Source organism: Tinamus guttatus, unplaced genomic scaffold, assembly GCF_059628265.1.
Source record: "Tinamus guttatus ecotype Peru unplaced genomic scaffold, ASM5962826v1 Tinamus_guttatus_pri_ptg000525l, whole genome shotgun sequence".
In the NCBI taxonomy this organism is placed as follows: Eukaryota; Metazoa; Chordata; class Aves; order Tinamiformes; family Tinamidae; genus Tinamus; species Tinamus guttatus.
The window spans coordinates 1,669,468-1,688,593 of NW_028289059.1; positions in this window are offsets into that span (position 1 = coordinate 1,669,468).

Sequence of the window (19,126 nt, forward strand, 5' to 3'; positions counted from 1 at the left end):
TGCACCACCCCAGAGACTTATCAGTGGGTTTAAAGGTAGGAAGAAGAATAGAATAGTTGGGGAGGGGGACTGTGCAGGAGAGAGATGTGAAAAGGTGAGTCTGTTCCACGTAGAGTAATTAACGAGCCAGCTTTGTTTCCATTGCAACATCACTTATAAAACATAAGCCAAATCCCTAATGAGCTTAACTTTAAAAATAAGAGAGAGCTTTTCTTTCCCTGGAGTACTTGTTATGTGCTCAGAATGCGCTGTTCTCTTTCCAAAAGCTTTTCATCTTAAAGTGCATTTTTGCCAATCAGTCTGAGACTAGAGCTCTGTGAAACGGCATGGCAAAGGAACAAGACTGCGTGCCATTCAACTTTAATAAGTCATGGGAGAAGATATTGTTTGCCTTGCACAGTTTATACTCTCAGATTTATAACTGTAAGTAATTAGAAGGAAGCAAGCCATTCTGGGCCTGCCTATGCTCCAGCAGTTCTGGGGCCCAGTGCCTTGTATCCAGCATGGCTCAATGGGCTCTGACAATTTTGTTTGTTTGTTTGTTTAAGCATAGTCAGGATTGCAGATCTGCAGAATGCAGGTACAGATATACCTAGAATGCAGATATATCTTTGCTCTAGTCTCACAGTGATATTTGAAAGGGAGCATCTATCTTTGTTGGCTTCTCCTTGCTAGCAACACAGGAGGCCCTGTAGGCAGCAGGGAGAGGTCACCAAGTCACTGTGATGCTTAGAGGAAAAGGAGAACAGTGTTAATTTTCCTTCCTCTCCTAGCACAGCACAGTTTTGTGTCTATTGCCTCATGATGATACTAGTATTTTGCAGGCTTGTGTAAAACTTTGGAATCCAAGAAAATCTGAAAAGCCGGTGAAGATCTGGTCTGCGGAATGATTGCATGAACTGACAGAGCTGAGATAGGAGGATGAGCAGGGACTTAGGGCCATGGGAAACGGGAGATTCTTCTGTTTTAGAGGAGGCCTATACAGACACATGGATTTTGTATGAATGTTAATCTTCTGGCACTGAAAACAAGAAGGCTATGAATGAGGTTTTTAAAATGAAAAGTGTTAAAGAAGGCTGATGGGTGTGGAGAGCTCATGGTTCAAGACAATGATCCTGTTATGGATGAGATGCATGACTTCTGTATCCAAGTGCAAGGTAGATCAGAGTATTAATGGCAGCATAAGAAATGGAAAACTGTCAATGGGACTGCCAAGAAAAAATGAGTGATATGCATGCTTCCAGCGGAGTGCAAGGAGTCTAGTAGATAAGATGGGAAATCCACAGTGTGTAGTCCTTCTGTATTGACACTAGGTATAGTAGAGTCTCAGTGGAAGATCAGAACAGGGCACAATAATACAGAATATACACAAAAATAATCTGTTCTGGCTCTGGAGTAATGCTGTAGGTTAATGGGAACCTAGCATCAAGCCAAATTAACAAATTAACTTCTTCAATGAGTAACACTAACTTTGTGCAGGCTGAAATTCCAGGCCTCCACGGGAAGAAAAAAATATCATCAGGTCTCTATCACCATCTACCTGATAAAGTAAACAACAATGACTGCCATATTCTAGGCACATGGAGGTGGAATAGAAGTAAGGTAGAAGTAAAAAGGTGAGGAAGTTCAAGTAAAACAGGTACCGGTATGACACGGTTGTTTGCCCACATGTTGAATATTGCATGCCAATCTCATCCTGTCATCTAAAAATGGACATAGCAGAACTGCAGAGTGTTTGGAGAAGAGCAACAGGGGTCACTAAGGTTATAGAATACCTTCTGTATGAGAGGAAACAAAGTAAACTAAGATTTTTCAGCCTGGAAAAGATAAGACTCATGCTGCACCAGTCTATACTACCTCCATGTAGAAGCCTATAAGCTCATGAGTAACAGAGAAAGTGGGTAGTGGATTCAAATATCTTTTCCAACAGAAAAAAAAAATACAGGACTAGTAAATGCCAGGTTCAAAAAACCCAAACCAAAACAAAACCAAAACAAAGCAAAAAACCCTCCATGAATGCATGACGACAGCAGAGCTAACCAGGATGAGGCTGGGTTTTACTGCCTGATAAATTATAATGCTGACCCACACTGCAGGAAATGAAGCAGTCATTGGTTTGGGGGATGGAATTTTTAGAATATTTTTTTTGTATGCCACCAAAGGCACTGGTTGTGTGCATGGGTCTGGCTCTAAGAGATGATGCTTACAAGGATTTTTAAAGAAGCTTATCCAAAACATAAAAAATAAGGAAAAAAACAGGAAGCAATGGGAATTTATATGAATTTCTTTGTCATGCAGCCTAGATTCTAATTACAGTCTCCAGAAAAAAAAAACACCAACAAACAGAACAGTTGGACATACTGATGAGAGGAAATATCACACATGACTCAATTGTTGTATCTGCTGCCTTCACAAAGGTTTGCGATATATTTGTCTGTCGCCGTGTGAGCTCTCCATATGGCTCTACATGTAACTATAGGCATAAGAGCAGTGTATTCAAGTGCATAAGAATATTCATTTGTTTTACATTAAAGAAATAAAAGTTAAAATGAAAATATGTCATTTAAGAAGGGTTGTTTTTGTTTATTCAAACCAGAAAAGCCAGGGATTCTTGGGTTTCTTTCTCGTATGGAGCACTCAATAAGTAGACAGTTACAGAGGTGCCTTCTTTTGCATAGGAATAGAAGGATGACATATTTTTTATGTTATATCCATATTTTAGTACTATTCAGCTACAAACAGATCCAATATAAGCCCTGAAAGTTCAAGAGTTGTTCTGCAGCTGAACATATGTTCTGGCACAGTGAGGAAAGTGCTGACAAATATGCCAGGTGTCCGAACTGTTTAAGCAGAGCAGAGTACAAATTTTCCAGCTGCTGATACATAGCCCAGCCAGCCAGTTAGTGAGGTTCAGGTACTAGAAAATCATTTAGACTCAGGGCCACAGATCTTAAATTGTCAGTATTAGAGCAGAGGATGATAACGCCCTGGATGAGGACTATTTGTGCAGTCATTTAAAGAGGGTAGTTGCTACCCTTGTGGAGGCATGTTCATTTCCTCTGACAAATTTGTACTTATGGCTAGGAACTCTGGTAAAACTATTTAAAATTTAGAGTGAGTGTTTAGGAGAAATAAAGGTCTAAATTAAAAATGGAGAATACAATGTCAAAAGAAAGAAAAGCTGACCGTGGTTCATGAGGAGAAACAAACACCACCACAAAGGAAAAGCAGGTAGTGTTATCATGAGAGAAAAAAAAAAAAAGTCTATTCAACGTCAGCTATTCTTCTTCATGAAAGAAATAAAATATGTGACAGAATGAAGGGAAGGATTCTTAAATAAAATGAAAACTCCACTAGTTGAGGTGTTGAGACCAACATATCCATCCTTGAACTGCTAGGCTGCTGTACTACCATTGGCCATGACTAGTGAACATTAGCTAATCAGACCAGAAAAAGGGCTAAGCAAACACTCTTTGCCCTGCAGACACCCTTTATAACAAAGGACCTCCCACAGAGCTTATACTTTCATCAGGCATAAACTTTTTGTGGTATATCTTTCCTCCAGCACCACTTCATGCTGTGTCTCTCTGCTGCCTCCTATTAAGCACTCCATGATCTGGCAGGGCAGAGAGCGATTCAGAACTATGAGCAAATCTTGTGCAGCAAAAGAAAGGATGAAGAGACTACTTCAGCCTCCTTCAGGTCTCTTAAAAGCTGTTCATGGTCTTGTGTCTTGCTCAGAGTGTTTCAGAAGGTCTCTCTTTACAGTCTTCTAATGGTAAGGATGCCAATACCTCAATCACAATAGCACAATATGTCATAGTTTTGCTGAAGGCAATGGAACCTGCATAAATAAAACTGGCTAACTGGCAGGAATAGCCTATTTCTAGCCTAATTAGATCTTATGACCTGTGAAAAACACTATTTGCATGCAATGTCCCTGTTGGGAATGATTCAGGGAATATTTGAACCCAAAATCATTCCCAGGAATTGCTTGGCAACACTGGTTGGCATGGACCAAAAGCCTGCCTGGGAGCACTCTAATGGGGAGCTGTATAGACAATTGTATTCCAGTGCTTGGGAATGTCCCTGGGCACCATCCAATTTACTAGTGTAGACATAGCCTCATTGTCTAAAGTGGTAGACCCCAGAGGGCTTCCTAACTCCAGGATCTGGATATATACTCCCTTGCTCCCAACCTCACTCTGAAAGGAGATAAAGGCAATCTCATGCCTTGACTGCTGTGGAAAAGAGACTTGGCTACCCAACAGAGAAGGATAAGAATACAGATGACTGCAGAACAAGAACTCTGCAGCACACATCTCTTTGTCCTAATAGAATAAGGCATTTCCTGACTTGATGAGAGCATTATAGTATGGCCCTAAATAATAAAGCTTGTAACAGTGGAGCCCCTTCTAAATCTATTTTGCTTCTGACCCTTCTCTATGGAAAATGGCTGTGTTTGAATTCCTTCCAGAGCACTATCTAGGCATGAACTGTTCTGTAATTAAATCAAGCTATTTGATCCCACTGAAATAACTGAATGTAATTTATCTGAGAGGAATGATGTGTATGACCCCTATGTAAGCCTGGAAAGACTTTATCAGCATGTCAGAATAATTTCACAGCTAAAGTAGAGAGGCCTAGAATAAACTCAACAATTTACGTAAAGTGCTGTGTATTGCTAAGAGTGTTGCTATATTATTTGTATTACACTTTCTTAAAAATATCCAGTACCAAGACAAATAAAATCATATTACTGGTTTCACATTTGGCAAATACACCAGAATAATGTCTTGAGACCACCAACATACCTTCTGCTCAGACTGACAGTAGCACAGGTCATCAGAATTGCTTGAATGGTGGTGAGTGGATCCCGGTGTTCACCCATTGCATTGGTGATGTTTCACATTGCTAAGAGACTTTAATAGTGTTAAAAGAGGTCAAAAGGGGTTTTGAAGCTTAGAACATCTGTTCTTGAAGACCCACTTCAGGGGTCATGACCCCACTTCCAATTATATTGCCAAGCTTGTGAATGAAAGTGAGGTTGTGACCCTTGTTTAGGAACTAGTAGCTTAAAATAAGCTTTGGGAAGAGGAATAAAAAACATTTACAAAGCAGTATATACTTGGAATGCATGTCAAGTGTAGGGTACTTTCCAAAGAGACAAGACTGGGGTGAGGTCATGCAAACATGCAATATATTGTATTTCTATTTAGGTCATTCTTTTTCTCCATAAAAGGAGAAGAGCTAAACAATCTCGGGATAGAGAGTGATTCTCAGGAGTTGGAAAGGTTGTGTAGTAGGTGATTTAGATCGCTGTGCTGCATTTGTTTTGTCAAAGTTCCAAGTTACACACTTAGAATTTTCTGTTGAAAACCGGGATTGCAACTATTGGAAACCAAGACGTAGTGTGTGCTATAGAAGCTGAAGATACTAGACAGTAATAGGGTTAACTATGAAACACTGATAGGACAAGTCCTGAAAAGGGTACATAGGCTAGGTTGGAGGCTAGTCCACACGATCACTGGTGGTTATATTCTTGACATCAAGTACAATTTCTTCAGGAAAACTGGATTTGAACCAAAAGAGGTGCAGAGAAGATGACAGAAATGTCTTGGGGATGAGAAACCCTGCTTTGCCAAAAAGAAGACTGGATAAGATTGGCTTGCGTAGCTGAGCACAATGAAAGGCTATAGGCAAAGAATTGCACCCCTTAAACGCATTGATGGGTGAAGGGAAGAAGAGAGAGCAATGGTTTGAGCTGAAATACAGTGTTGCACAGGGAAAAAAAAAACATCTTTTTTTTTCCATTTGACTGTGGATCACTCTCTGTTAGAAACTGAAAGAACTGACAGTACAGGGAAATTCTGGCATAGATATTTTGAGTATGAGGCAAGAAACCTAACTGCTTTTGAGATATAGCTTGCTGAAAGGGATTGTATAGGAATATAGTATCAAGGGACAGGGATCAATAATATGGATGTCAAACAAGTAGCTGAAGTTCCTAGCTTATTTTCAGGCAGGAAGAGAATTGATTGTCCTTCCGTCAGTAAGATAGGCTGGCTGTGGATATCCTCCAAAAGCTCTCCATAGCCCTCCAATGAAGGCTTCCTGAGAGCTAAGCTGGAGCTAGGTTTGCTACTATACAACAGATTTGCCCCAACTAAAGAGTGTTGTTTTCCAGATGTGAATCCAAAATTTTGCATTGCTCAGTGTCATATTATCATTCATAGTTATATGTAATTTGCATATATCTCTCTATGGTGTTTATAACTCTTACATGTGGGTAGACAGTTATAATAGCATTCTTATATCATTAAGCAGTGTCTTCCTGTCCTGATTGTGTAATTCATTTTATGTGAAACAAATGTGAATTCTGTCATTTCTTAACTATTTTAATTTGGTGCATTGTGGATTTTTTTTTATGATCAATTAAGCTGTTTTTACCGAAAGACTTACCTAGATTTCCAAGTAAATATTTATTCTCTTGCCTCCCACTATGGTTAAGGTGGGAGCCTGATAGACTTACAGCAGGATTTAAACACTGACAGACCTTGCAGCCCACTTAATGCAATTTACTGACTTTTCAAAACAGATTTACTCTGCAGAAAGGAAACTCTGTTCATACTTAAATTCTTTGTAGGGAACCCAAACATGTTATTCATACAAAGCATGAATTGCTGTGAACAGAGATGAAATAGAAACAGACAATGCTTTTAACTCCAGAACAACAGAGAATAGTAATGTAGTTTAGATCGTGGTTGAAATCTGAACACTGGGACTGAAGTCCTTCATCTTTTTTTGTAACCATTAAGGGAGGCTCTTCAAAAATAGCAATAGACCTCTGAGCTATACCCTGTCATCTGTCTCATCTCTCATGCTCTCATAGTTCTATTCTTTTTCTGAGCCTTGCTCCATGCTGCTGCTTTCTACAAGTTATCCACCATGCCTCAGTTCTTCGGATTCACTGTATTTCATAGTTCTCTCCAGTTGTCTTAACCTTCATATTTTAGGGGCAGTAGTCATAACAATTCTATCTTAGCATCTATCTTTCTAATGTTTCTATATTACTTTACACTTTTTTTTTTTTTTTTTTTTTTTTTTTTTTTGACATCCTTTAGTCTTGGAGCCTGGTTCTACATTAAATAGTGGCAATATTATTCCATACCTTTCACTGTGCAATTGCACTATATTAAAACATACAAAAATGAACTTTCACCTTGCTATGCTTTTTACCATTTTATTCTGTTTCTCTTACCCTGTACAAAGACATAAACCTTGGAGAATTATGACAAAGACTTCCAAAGCTGAATTCTCCCCTCTCCTACTGCCAGGAAGATTCTGGTATACTCTTTCTTCTCAAAGCTGGACAAAGTGAGGTTTAACCAGAGGGGTACACAAGACATCAGGCATGTCAAACTTCAGGTCTTGAAAAAGACTTGAGCTTATTCTTGTACATGAATTGGTAATGCTAGGGAAGATGAAATCTGTCCATCAGACTGGTTAGTCAGCTTGCTCAGTTCACTGTCATATAGATCTTGTCAGGGTCTCGATAGCCAAGACCTGCAGGTTCCCTGCGTAAGAGGATGTTAAGAACTGTCCTGTGCTGGTCACACTGCTTCCAGCAGGCTCCAGCACTGACCTAAACACCATCACCTGCCAAAACTGCAGCCCAAGAGGGGACCTGGGTATACCTCTACCATCTTTTGAGCATGAACCACTTCATGTTCTCATTGTCAGGAGGTAAAATTAGGAGAAGCCCCTCATTCCGACTGTAGAGGAGCCTCAGAACGCTGCAAAGGATGTTACCCACACTTTTTTTTCATGGAGGTTCACACAGACACAAACAGTATGAAGATGCTGCTTCCGTGTTTTTGTCTGTCCTTGTAGACCTTACATGGCCAAAATCATTGTGCAAATGTAGTCAAGGAAGACCCTTTTAGGGAAGTATTCAATGCTAAGAGGATAAATAGATGACATTCAGAAGTAATTCTTGTTGTTCCTGTAAAAGCACAGAATCCTAGATCTGGAAAGCAAATGTCTTACATTGAAGTCTAATATGGCAGCTTTAGAACAGGCCTAGAATCTTTGTTTCTTTAACCAGTATTTAAAAACAAATGCAATTTTTTAGCTACAGAGCAAACATTTAGGAATATGAGATATGAGCCTTTCTTCTAATACTATCTCCAAATATTTTTAAGAGATAGATACACAACAAGTGGAGGAACTCAGAAGGGGCATGGCTAATCAAATAATCCTTTCATTATGTGGCTAAGGACAGGTGTGTGCATATAAATACTCCTTTATTGGATATATTAAGAAAGCATTCTGGCAGACCTTATGAAAGACCAAGCTAGCATGTGCACATCAGCATCCTATACTGTCACAGAGGATTACTCATCTACTTAGCATCTTAAATATTAAAATGTCAGTGGGAACTGGAGTGATGATGTTGAATGGGAATGTCTCTATTGGGTAGAGTTGCAGTATATTGCAGTAATTTTGTGTTTTAGTAACAGAGGACTCAGAACCTTAGGTCAGTTTTGGAAATGCACATGCTTATCCCAGGGTAGATTTGTAACATGGGCTGTGTGTCTTCCTGGAAAAAGTTAAGTTTAGATGTATAGCCAGTGAAAGCCTCTGTAGTTCTTATTCAGCCTGAAGACCCTTCTCGCTTAGCATCCGTAAGTGAGGCATTCTTAAGAAGGCAGTGGTCTGTGAAAGAAGATTTCACTAAAGGACATGCTGCAGATGCTACTTCTTGGCAGTTTTCCTCGAATGTCAACTTATTTTTCTTCCTGGAGCAAAGTCAGCCAGCAACCCAGGAACACCCCTCTTACTTTTCGATGAGTCTCTTGATTCTTTGGCCTATTTTATCCCCAGGTGCAGGGGAGGATGAGAACTTGCTGATGTTGGTTTTGAGAATTTAAAAATGTGAAGAAAGGGAAATTAGACCCTGTCCATGGTTTAAATTGAAATGGAGATCAAAGTCCAGTACTTCCAAGTATAAAGGGTGTGTATGCATTTTGAGAGTTTGATATAAATCAGTCTGCTTAGGTAATTCTACCATACCCACCCCAAATTCCTGTCTGAAGCTACGTTTATTTGAATAAAAAGGTCTCTGCTGGTATTAAAAAAAGTCATTCTTTTTCAAATTTTAACATAGTTATTAGTAAAATCAACGATAATTCTGCTTCTGAAAAACAAGGTCTGCTAGCTGTTAAACTAACACAAAGACACTTTATCCTTTGTTACTGTCTGAACTTTTAAGTGGATTTTTTTGTGTGTGTGTGTGCCCTGGAAAGATACTACATGCTTTCTGAGAACAAGAGTTGGAAAAGGAGGGCTCATGAGCTCTTTTCATGCTGAGGCTACTGCACTGTCCCACTGCTCCTGCCAGGCAATGATCTTCTGAATTAAATTTCAGATGCAGAGGGAAGAAATTTTCTTGCATCTTTTTTACTTATTCACTCATGGGACAATTATTTCCTGAAGGATCCCTTTGGACTTGGTACCTTTTTCCCCTGAAATCTCACTAAATCTTATCACAGCACTCTTTTGCAGTCATTGCTTAGTTCCAGGAAGATTTCTGGAATATTAATGGAGGAAAAGATGTCTCCAGTGTAACTTTTTTTTATTGTCTGAAGAGAATGGATGGTTATAGCAAGGGCATCAGGGAACACATAAAGCCACAGCATAATTTGAAAAATACTATAGCAAGGACCTGTTTTGTTAACACTGGGAAATTGTATTACTTCATTCTGGATGGTCCAGCCACAGAGAATAAGCTGCTGCAGTAAGTTTTCTTCTGGAAAGCTTGCTCTTATGAGGAAATATCTGCCAGACTCCTGTAAAGACATGGACTGACCTGTGTATTCTCAAAGTTTATAATCGTGGGGGGTGCAAGTCTTTCAAATACTTTGGCATTTACATTTCCAAAACAAGATGAGAAATATCACTCTAAAAATAGCAGCCTTTTGGCTCTCTGTATGTTTTAGGTAAGACATTCCTAAAGCCTAAAATAATGAATATAAAATAATATTTCTTCCTGCAGAACCAAGCCTCAAAGCTGAAAAAGTTGATCGCTAGTTATTCATTTTTGATTAATCTTTACTCTCTTGAGGATTAAACCCTGACTGATCTTTTTTTTTTTTTTTTCACTCCTAAGTAACTCCTTTTTAGGCACCAAAATTCACCTTGAAATTGATTAGAAGGATAGGAACCTAAATATCTGTGTGGATCTGGGCCTGCATCTTGTTGATCCCAGTCTAGTACCTTCAGAAGAAGGTCCTGTCTTAATAGTTTCTTTTTCGCTAATCATCTTCATGTTTTCTGGAATTCCGATTTCAAGTCATTTCAAGATTCAATTTGTGATACAAGAATGGAGGAAAGTGATTATTTTGGGGCTCAGGTTACTGACATCACTTATTGGTAGTCTGGTGTCCGAAATGTCTCGCAGTTTCTATGCTAGGTCAATCACTGTGCTGACTTTGAAGGTGCCCTTGGACTGGTCCTTATGTGAACTTGGCTCTTTGTCAGAGCATGCAGCATGACTGCACAGTTTTGGTAAGCTTTAGAAAGTTCCTTTAAAGGCTTGCAAAAGGGAAAGGCCTCATTTCAGCACATTTTTACCAGTGACATAATCTCCTCTTAATATTTTTATATATGAAGCATCATGTCATTTACCAAGTCAAGAAACTCATTGCCAAAGAATGTATGTCTCTGACTCTAGGAGAGAGGCTTAAAAAATATTTTTGTTGCAGTTCAGGCAGTTTTCCTGGGTGTTTAATTCTTTAGCTGGTCGACATTCTTTCCCAGTGAGTGAGAACATGATAAGGCACTAGTGCCTATTTATAGCTGGCTGTGAGAGATACTTACTTACTGATGCAGTACTTAAGGAAGGAAAAAAAGGAAAAAATAAAGCCCAGCCCCTAAACACTTACCCTGAACTCTGGAGTTTGTTACTCCTCCGTGCTGGCATCCTTACTGCTCTTTGGAGGGCACCGCGTGTGATTTGGCCTTGGAGAGCAAAATAAAACAATGTGTTCAGGACTGTGCAAAATGAGTCACTGTGAAACCATGTGTGTTTTCCATCTCCCCGTAGTTTTCGTGCTTGATTTTCGTTTCTCTGAGAATGACTGTTTATATGATGGTAGTACTTAGAGGCCCTAATCCAAGCTAAAGCTTACAACACTTGGCCGTGTGCAAACAGGAGGTAAAAGAGGCTCCGTCTGCTCTTGAAAGTTACTGATCAAAGTAAAACCGCACAGCATATGACAGCAGGATACAAGTACGACATGACTTTCCCAAAATCAGGCAGCAGGTCAAACACTTGCAAGATTGCAGAGTCATTTTCTTTTAATCTTCTGCCACCAAAAAAGTTAAGGATGTAGAAGGTAAAACAAACCTCAGCAGGGGAGAATTCAGCTTCAGAGCATGCACTGATAGCTTGCTGCTATCCTTGGTTCGTTGCCTTGTACTGGGTGAGAAGTGGGGCTGGAGGCGCGTCTTGAACTTGTTCAGTACGTTCATTTTGAATGTCCTAACTACAGCAGCGTGCAGATGGCAACTTTCTAGTCTTTCTGACTTTGTGACTCTACACTTCAAATATCACATCAAATATATATGGCATCAAAACTGAATCTTTATCAACTGAGCAGCCTCTCTTGTAGTATCTGTCTAGAACATCTTTCCTTTTAGCATTCTGTTCAACTGTGACTGTGTTTGAGATTGACCAAGAATGAACTTCTTGCCAGCCTAGTGATCCAAGACGCCAGTTTTCTAGCCACATAAAGAATATCTAGGAAACTTTAGTCCTTTTCTGAGAGATGGGAAAAAAATGTATACGTATATATTAGGAGCAAGAATATTAAGAACACAGAGCACAGATTTACCAAACTTCCAAAGATCTTTGATATTTTTGTTTCCATGAGTTCTGTATCCATGCTGTTTAACTAGCAAGTGTAAATAAAAGCAAGACACCACCTCTTCTAGGATGTCATTTCATGACATACCTGGTGTGCTGGTATCTCCTCTGTAAAAGTTTTGAAGAGCCTGATCTGGATAAAATCAATCCTGTCTAAAGGCATTACAGTACGCTTTAGAAAATCATTAGAGAATCACTTTAAAACGTATGGTGTACATCAGTGAGTGAAGCCTTTATTAGAGAATTTAGTAAGTTGGTCTCATAATTCCCCGCGAAGTTAGTCAACCTCTACTTGTTCCTACTAGCTTTCATATTGAGCTTTATTTTATAATGCCCCTAGCATGCCCCTGTCTGCTATGTAAATTGTGGAACTGAACTGAAATTAGAACTTGTAAAGGAACAACTCTCCCTTATTTGGCCATATTTTTCCATATCTGCCAAAACATGTTTCATTAAAGAATGAAGACTTCAGAAAAAAGATCAAGTCGGATTTGGGATATGAATGTTTTGGTAAAGATTTGCAAATTCTAATCTTTCTGATGGAAAAAAATCAGATGGTAAAAACTGTTGGCAAAGATTTTCTTCATCATCTTGTCAAAAGAGATATTTCAGCGGTGTTTAAAGGAAACCAGTAGAATGACTTTGCATATGAAAGCATATTTGGAAATTCAAAATGTGGAATAATGTGACAGTAAAAGCAGCTGATCAAAGATGGAAGATGAAAATAGCATGATTATTAAACAAACTAATCCCATGAGGGGTTTGAAGATAGAATAGCCTTTCTCTGATGCGTAGGAGAAAAAGCAAACAATTTAACGGTGCAAGCAAAAAGGTGACAGCAATCAAAGTGTAGAAAAGAATGCTCATTGCAATAACATTCAGAATGGCTGGGAGACAGGCAACTCTATTAATAAAGGAAACAGAGATGGAAGGTGATGTAAGGCATGGCTGAGTAATTCATCCTTGCGGTAGAACAGCTTTCCATATCCTTTTTCTGTGGAAATGAGAGTCGCTGCTGAGGAACATAGTGGAACATATGACCCACAGAATCAGGCCCTCAAGTGGAGACTTTCTGACTGACAAGAACACCCTTCTAACTTGCTGGATGCAAGATAAACTGAATTACTTGTATCTCTGTGGCTGGATGACACTGGAAAATTGCTCATTTGTGCTCATTTTCCCTCAGCGCAGGGGATGAATGGCCAGGAAGGCAGGTGGTGACATTGGCATGGGGAACAGACAAGCTTTCAGCAGCACCTGAATAGGACATAGACTCCCCAGGTTGTGGGAGTTCTCCAACAGCAAATCTCTGGCTGGTATTTGTTTACTTTGAGTAATGCAAAATGAATTGAACAAATCAGTGGATTTTTTCCTGAGGTGCTCTAATTGTGAATGAACTGTCCAGAATAAAAATGATTAGAAGACACAAACCTCACAATCCTCCCTGACTTCTGATTTTCTTTTTCCCATGCTAAATCCATTAATTTAGGTATTTTGAACCATGACTTAAGGAAGGCCTTTAGCTTTGTGGGTTCTGACTGTTAGCGGTTTGTTATGTTCAATCACTACATGGGTGGGATTTTTCTGAGGTGGCCTGCGGGAGAATCCCATTTGCCTTGTCTATTTCCATGTGTACAGAATGGAATTTTTCTTTTCTGCGCTTACATAAATGAAGCAGGCTAGGCTGCAACAGATAATAATGGATGTCACCACATCTTGAAAAGCACATGTTTAAACAAAAATATAATATGGCCTTCATATAAATTGTAAAACTAGACAGCCCTCCACCTTCTGAACATCTGCAGTAACTATGTTGTTCTTTCTGTGAGAGTACCATCCTCTAACTGTGACTTGTGCAGAAAGCTCCTTTTCAAGCTGGGCTTTATTCTACTTTCAAAGTGCATGTGAAAAAAAAAAGGCAAAGAAAAAATAAAAGCTATTTCCAGAAATGGGAAATATGCATACGTTTATTATTTTGAATAAAGACAATTTGAAAGGGTAGTTAAGGTGCTCGCTCAGCCCAGCATCTTTGATTTATTCCTCCATTCCTCCAACATAGACTCTGGTCCTGAAATAGTAAAGTCCTCTTTGGACCAGAATTACCATTCTTCATCCAGCTCTATTTTTAGATAACTTAAATTTCTATAACTTCCTTGGATGAAATTATACTCGTGTAACTTATGGAAATTTAACTAATTTTCTAATATAGATTTCTCACCAGAGGTGAAGTGAGCTGGAAAATTAGTATAAAATAGAATAATTTAGAATTAAAGAGAACATACATATATATTAAATAGCTGTTTCGACTTTGAACTTTATTGAAAAATGCTCAAAAAAGACTGCAGGCTTTGGATATAAACTAGATTGAACTTTACTTGACTGAAAAATTCTCTTTGGACATGTATGACATGTACTTCTTCTTCCTTTTTTTTTTTTCCAAAGAAAGGCTATATTTCAGCTGCACGGGGAAATCTGCTTTCAGAAGGTATTCAGCTATGCTAGCTTCTAAGGATCAGATAAAGCAGCCACTTTTTGGGATCCTTTTCCAGACTGCTTTAAGTCCTCAAGAGATTATTTTTAATCTTAATTTCTGCAGATTATTGAAAGATTTGTTTAAAAGTGCTCAACAGAATAGCTATCAATAGTTATTGTTTGCAATACAGGTATATTTGTCAAAATTCCTGGAAGATTTTCATCATGGTACGTCTAAATCAGATTTTTTTTTTTTTTGCTAAGTGTAAAAGTATATGCATCATTTCTGCCCATATTTTAATTGATCCAAAAAAGTTCATTTCTTATAAAATAACTTATTTTCTCTCTCTGACATTATCTTTCCTATTTCTCTATAGAGGAAAATCTTTATTGAGTTTACAATCGAGTTTTTGTACTATTGCACCCATTTTCTTAATGAAGATGGTTAGATTTTCCATTTGTGTTCTTCTGTGAAATCCTATATGAAATAATATATGTGTCTGAAAAGCTATAGCTGTCATGGGCAGATCGCATGCTATGCTTTCATGGTTGTTGGTCTGTCAGTGGAAGGCAAAGCTCTATCTTAATATTGCCACGGATATTTTATATTGTCAAACCAGAACTTCAGTTTGGCACAGGAAGAGACGCCAAAGTGGTGGTAGCTGTCAAACAAGCAAAGATAAACCAACTGTACTCCATTTTAAATATTAGGATGTAGAGAGAGATTTTCCTCTCCTGGTTGGCTTATTTCAGCAATTCTATTTCCATCCTTGCTGCTTAGAAGACCTTGTCTGAATAGCAACTCAGCAGCACAAACCTGTGTGAATAGACTGTGTTTCATTCTGGCTTTAAATCAGACTTATTCTGCAGAAGTTTATTTTCCTGTCTGAAAAGGATTTCCTATTGTTTTTGACAAGGGTGGGAAAATAGATCTAGTTAGCTCGGTCCACCAGGATTATATTAAGGCTCGATTAATTTATTTTGGGTGTTTTTAACATTTATTCATTTTGTAAAATTAAAGATGCCAGGATAGTGCAAGGAAACAGGGGATTCTAGACATCTGTAGAGTGGTAGTTAACTACAGAATTTATATCTTCTGTCATTCCTCTGTCATATCTTTTGTTTCGGGGATCTAGCGGCCAGAACCTACTACTTCTGCAATAGCATTTAGAATTTCCTTTGCACTTCCAATAGGACAGTGTTTTCCTGTGTCTAAAACAGTGACTTCTGGAAAGACATAAAACATGTCCTATTTTATCTCCAAGGTCTCAGCTTTCATTTAAAACAAACAAACTGAAGGACAGATCAAAAAGCTGAAGCGGTTTGGATTGCAATGCCTGACTTTTAGACATCCGGGTTCCCTGTGGGCTGCATGGTAGGAGCTCTCACCCCGGGTTGAGGACAAGGAGCATCCCTCCTGCTCAGGGACCTCCCTGCGCAGCGTCACCAATAAGCAGCCCGCAGGCTGCCAGCACAGACCTGCTGTGCGCTAGGTCAATTCTTCAAGGGAAATGGGTCGTTCACAACGCACTTCACAACACACTCATCCAGCACTGCACGAGGTGTCTTGGTAGTGTGGCCCTTGGGCCAGGGCTTGTGGGTGGCTGAGGCAGTCCACTCATCACGTCCTCACGGCATCCATGTGTGCCTTGGGCACCAAGCTCACATGGCTGTAAGATAATTCAGCCTGGAAGGGACTTCTCTTTATGTGAGGAAATTAATTTGAACACACAGTAAACCTTAGTAGTGTCATGAGATGATGCATGCATAGAATTTAGTTTATGTCAGGGTTGCTTGATATCTAAAAAGAGTTTTTCAGAACTATACATCTAGATTTTGGTACCAAAAGTAGAAAAAGGCCTTACTTAGACCCAGGATCATTTCTTATGTCGAAGATAGGGGTATATCCCCAGCAGAACTTTATAAATCTCTCTGAAGTCTCTCTCCATCAGTCTGTGACACTGATAATATGCAACAGCAGCAGAAGTAGCTACAAACTTTGAACAAACCTCTAACACACAACTTTCTGTCATGCAACACCCAAATGCCAGCATCTTTTTTATCTTCATTATGTATAATCTAGACTGAGTTTATGCAATATCATTTTCTTAAAGCTCACTTTTATGCCATTGATGCACACACAGTCACACACATTAACATACAAACTACAGATAGATAATTAAAAATCAGCTCTGTAACATGAATTGTCTCATTAACTTGTACAATGATAACTCTAGTTCTTTCTTCTCATAATTCAATGACAGTTTGTTAAAAATTTTAAAGGGTGGTAACTGCTTTCAAAAATTCAGAAAATCTTGAAATAGGAAACAGGTAATTCAGCTAAACATCAGACATGGAGTATTCTAAAAGCACAGATCACACCTTAGGAAATGAGTATTTCAGAAGAATAGTCATATTTGGGATGCATTTTGACTGATTTAAGCAGAGAAAGTTAACGATTCCTCCAAATAACCATCAAAACCAGAGCACTCTCACAGAAAACCAGAAGTAAACTTATAGCTTTGGTATGTGGTTCTATCCTTTGAGTTTCTCTGTGTTTGATCTGACAGATACTATCATTAGAGGCATGATCTTTATTCCAAATAACACACCATTTAATCAAAATGAAATGCTTATGTATCAACCATATTTTACTCAGTAAATGCAAAGCACAGAGGGGTATTCTGCAAAAATATCACTGCACTGTAATTGGCCAGTATTTCCAAGGCAACAGGAAAATGCATAACAGCACACAACTAAACACAGCAACCACCTTCTCAGCAAAGGGCAGTGCTTGCTGGAAATCTTTCTTCTTGTGTTTTTATTCTATAGAAGTTTTCCCTAAATAGATCCTAAGTGTGTTTTCCAGTGTCTGTATATTCACAATGTCTCATAGAAGATTTGAGATTCAATGCATTAAAACTTATCATCTACTAAGCCTACCAACAGGGGTGAAGACCCAGAACTTTATTAAACAGCTGCATTTGGGAGCTTTATCAGACCTGCAGTCCAGCAGAACCCTGTAATTACCTGTGGGTAATGCCTTTTTGCAGCAAAGTATCATTAATGCTTTTAATAACTTTATTATTATTATTATTAATGGAAGCAAGGATTAATTATGGACACCATTTTCCTCCAATCAGAACAAAATTTTAAAAGAGTCACAGTTGCAACACTTTCTCTGACAACCTGTCCTTCCCTTTCTCTCTGGAAAAACAAGCCCTGCTGTCCATTTGGTGTCACCGCTTTGAGGTTTGGCACGCTAGGATTCAGAGTGGGTGGCGATTTTCTCCTGACCTCAAAATAAGGAACAAAATGGAGTGTCAGCATTGCAGATAAATACATCTCCAGGCTCCCTCTGGCTCTGAAGGAAGAACTGAAAGGTGACTGTGTATTTACACGGCTTTTCTGTGCTGTGTTCAGCGCAGAGATGTTGGTCTTTGCATGAAGGAAGCACCGACAGGCCTGGAAGCAATCTAGCTGTGGTCAACTCTCCGTTGCACTTCTCAGGGGAGTCCTGCCTGTTTCTGACACCCAAGGAAAATTGTTTAGGCATACCCATATTCATTCCCATTTTCAAGTGTACTCCACGTCTGATTCAACACTTACATTTCACTCATAGCTGGATTTTCAGAAGCATTAAGTTAGCACTTAAACCAAGAAGAAAAGCATCTAGAGGAATGAGCAGTACTGTAGCAAACTCCTAGGTACCAAGGTTACTGGACAACGGGTGAACAACAGAAATATATCATTATCAGGAGCAAGTTATACTCCAGGAACATACTTGGTATATTCACTAGTTTTATGTAGAGGGAGAGAAGGAAAAGTAGGCCATAGAATAAGTACTTTGTGTATTCTAGGCATAGCCGGTGAGAGATACCTATGCAATAAATGCTAACTTTTACTGTTATGCCAGCAATGCTATTTACCAAATTTTTACCTCAGTGACTTCCTGAGTTCCATACTGATCTCTGCAATGCCACAGTACTGCAGGAATCATCTAAATGAATCCAGTAAAGTCAACACATTTGGCAGCCCAGAGTAGTGACTGTGAACAAAAGAGCATTTCCCACCAGGAAAACCAGAATAGCACTAGCTATCTCTGAAATCTCCTGTCTTTTCCTGCAGTGGCAGTACTAAGATCTGCTTAGGCACGAGTGCCAAAGTCTGAATTTTAAACAGGGGAGAACTGTTTCAGTCAGGGGCTTTCAAACCAGATTTTTATTTGATCCACCAGAGTTCAAATCTGTTGACCTAAAGGCCATATTGCAGAGAATTGCCATATTACTCTGTCATTATTTTAGGCTCTCTCAGGGCTGGTGGGATGAGTTATGGGCAGAAGGGTAAGGTCAAGCCCTGGCTTTGGTTCAAAGTTAAATATTTTTCTCTGTTTTAAATCAAATTAGATGAAGGTCATGCACAGACATGTTATTATGCCTTGGAATTAAATAAATTATTTGTTTCTGGTTATATTTTGTGGGAGATAAATACCTATCTGTAAAGGGAGACAGTGAGAAAGACAAATAGGGACAGATGCATGGATAAATATATGTTTATGAAGTGAAATTCTCAATAGAACTTTCAATAAAAATATTTAAAATGCAGGAGAAAATATATCTTGCCTTTCCCACAGGAGTATTTGTTGCTAGTAATACAGAAACAGAAGCGAGCAGCTGCTCTCACCAGAGGTGTCCTCAAAGCAGTGCTGAAGTGGGGCATCTGTTG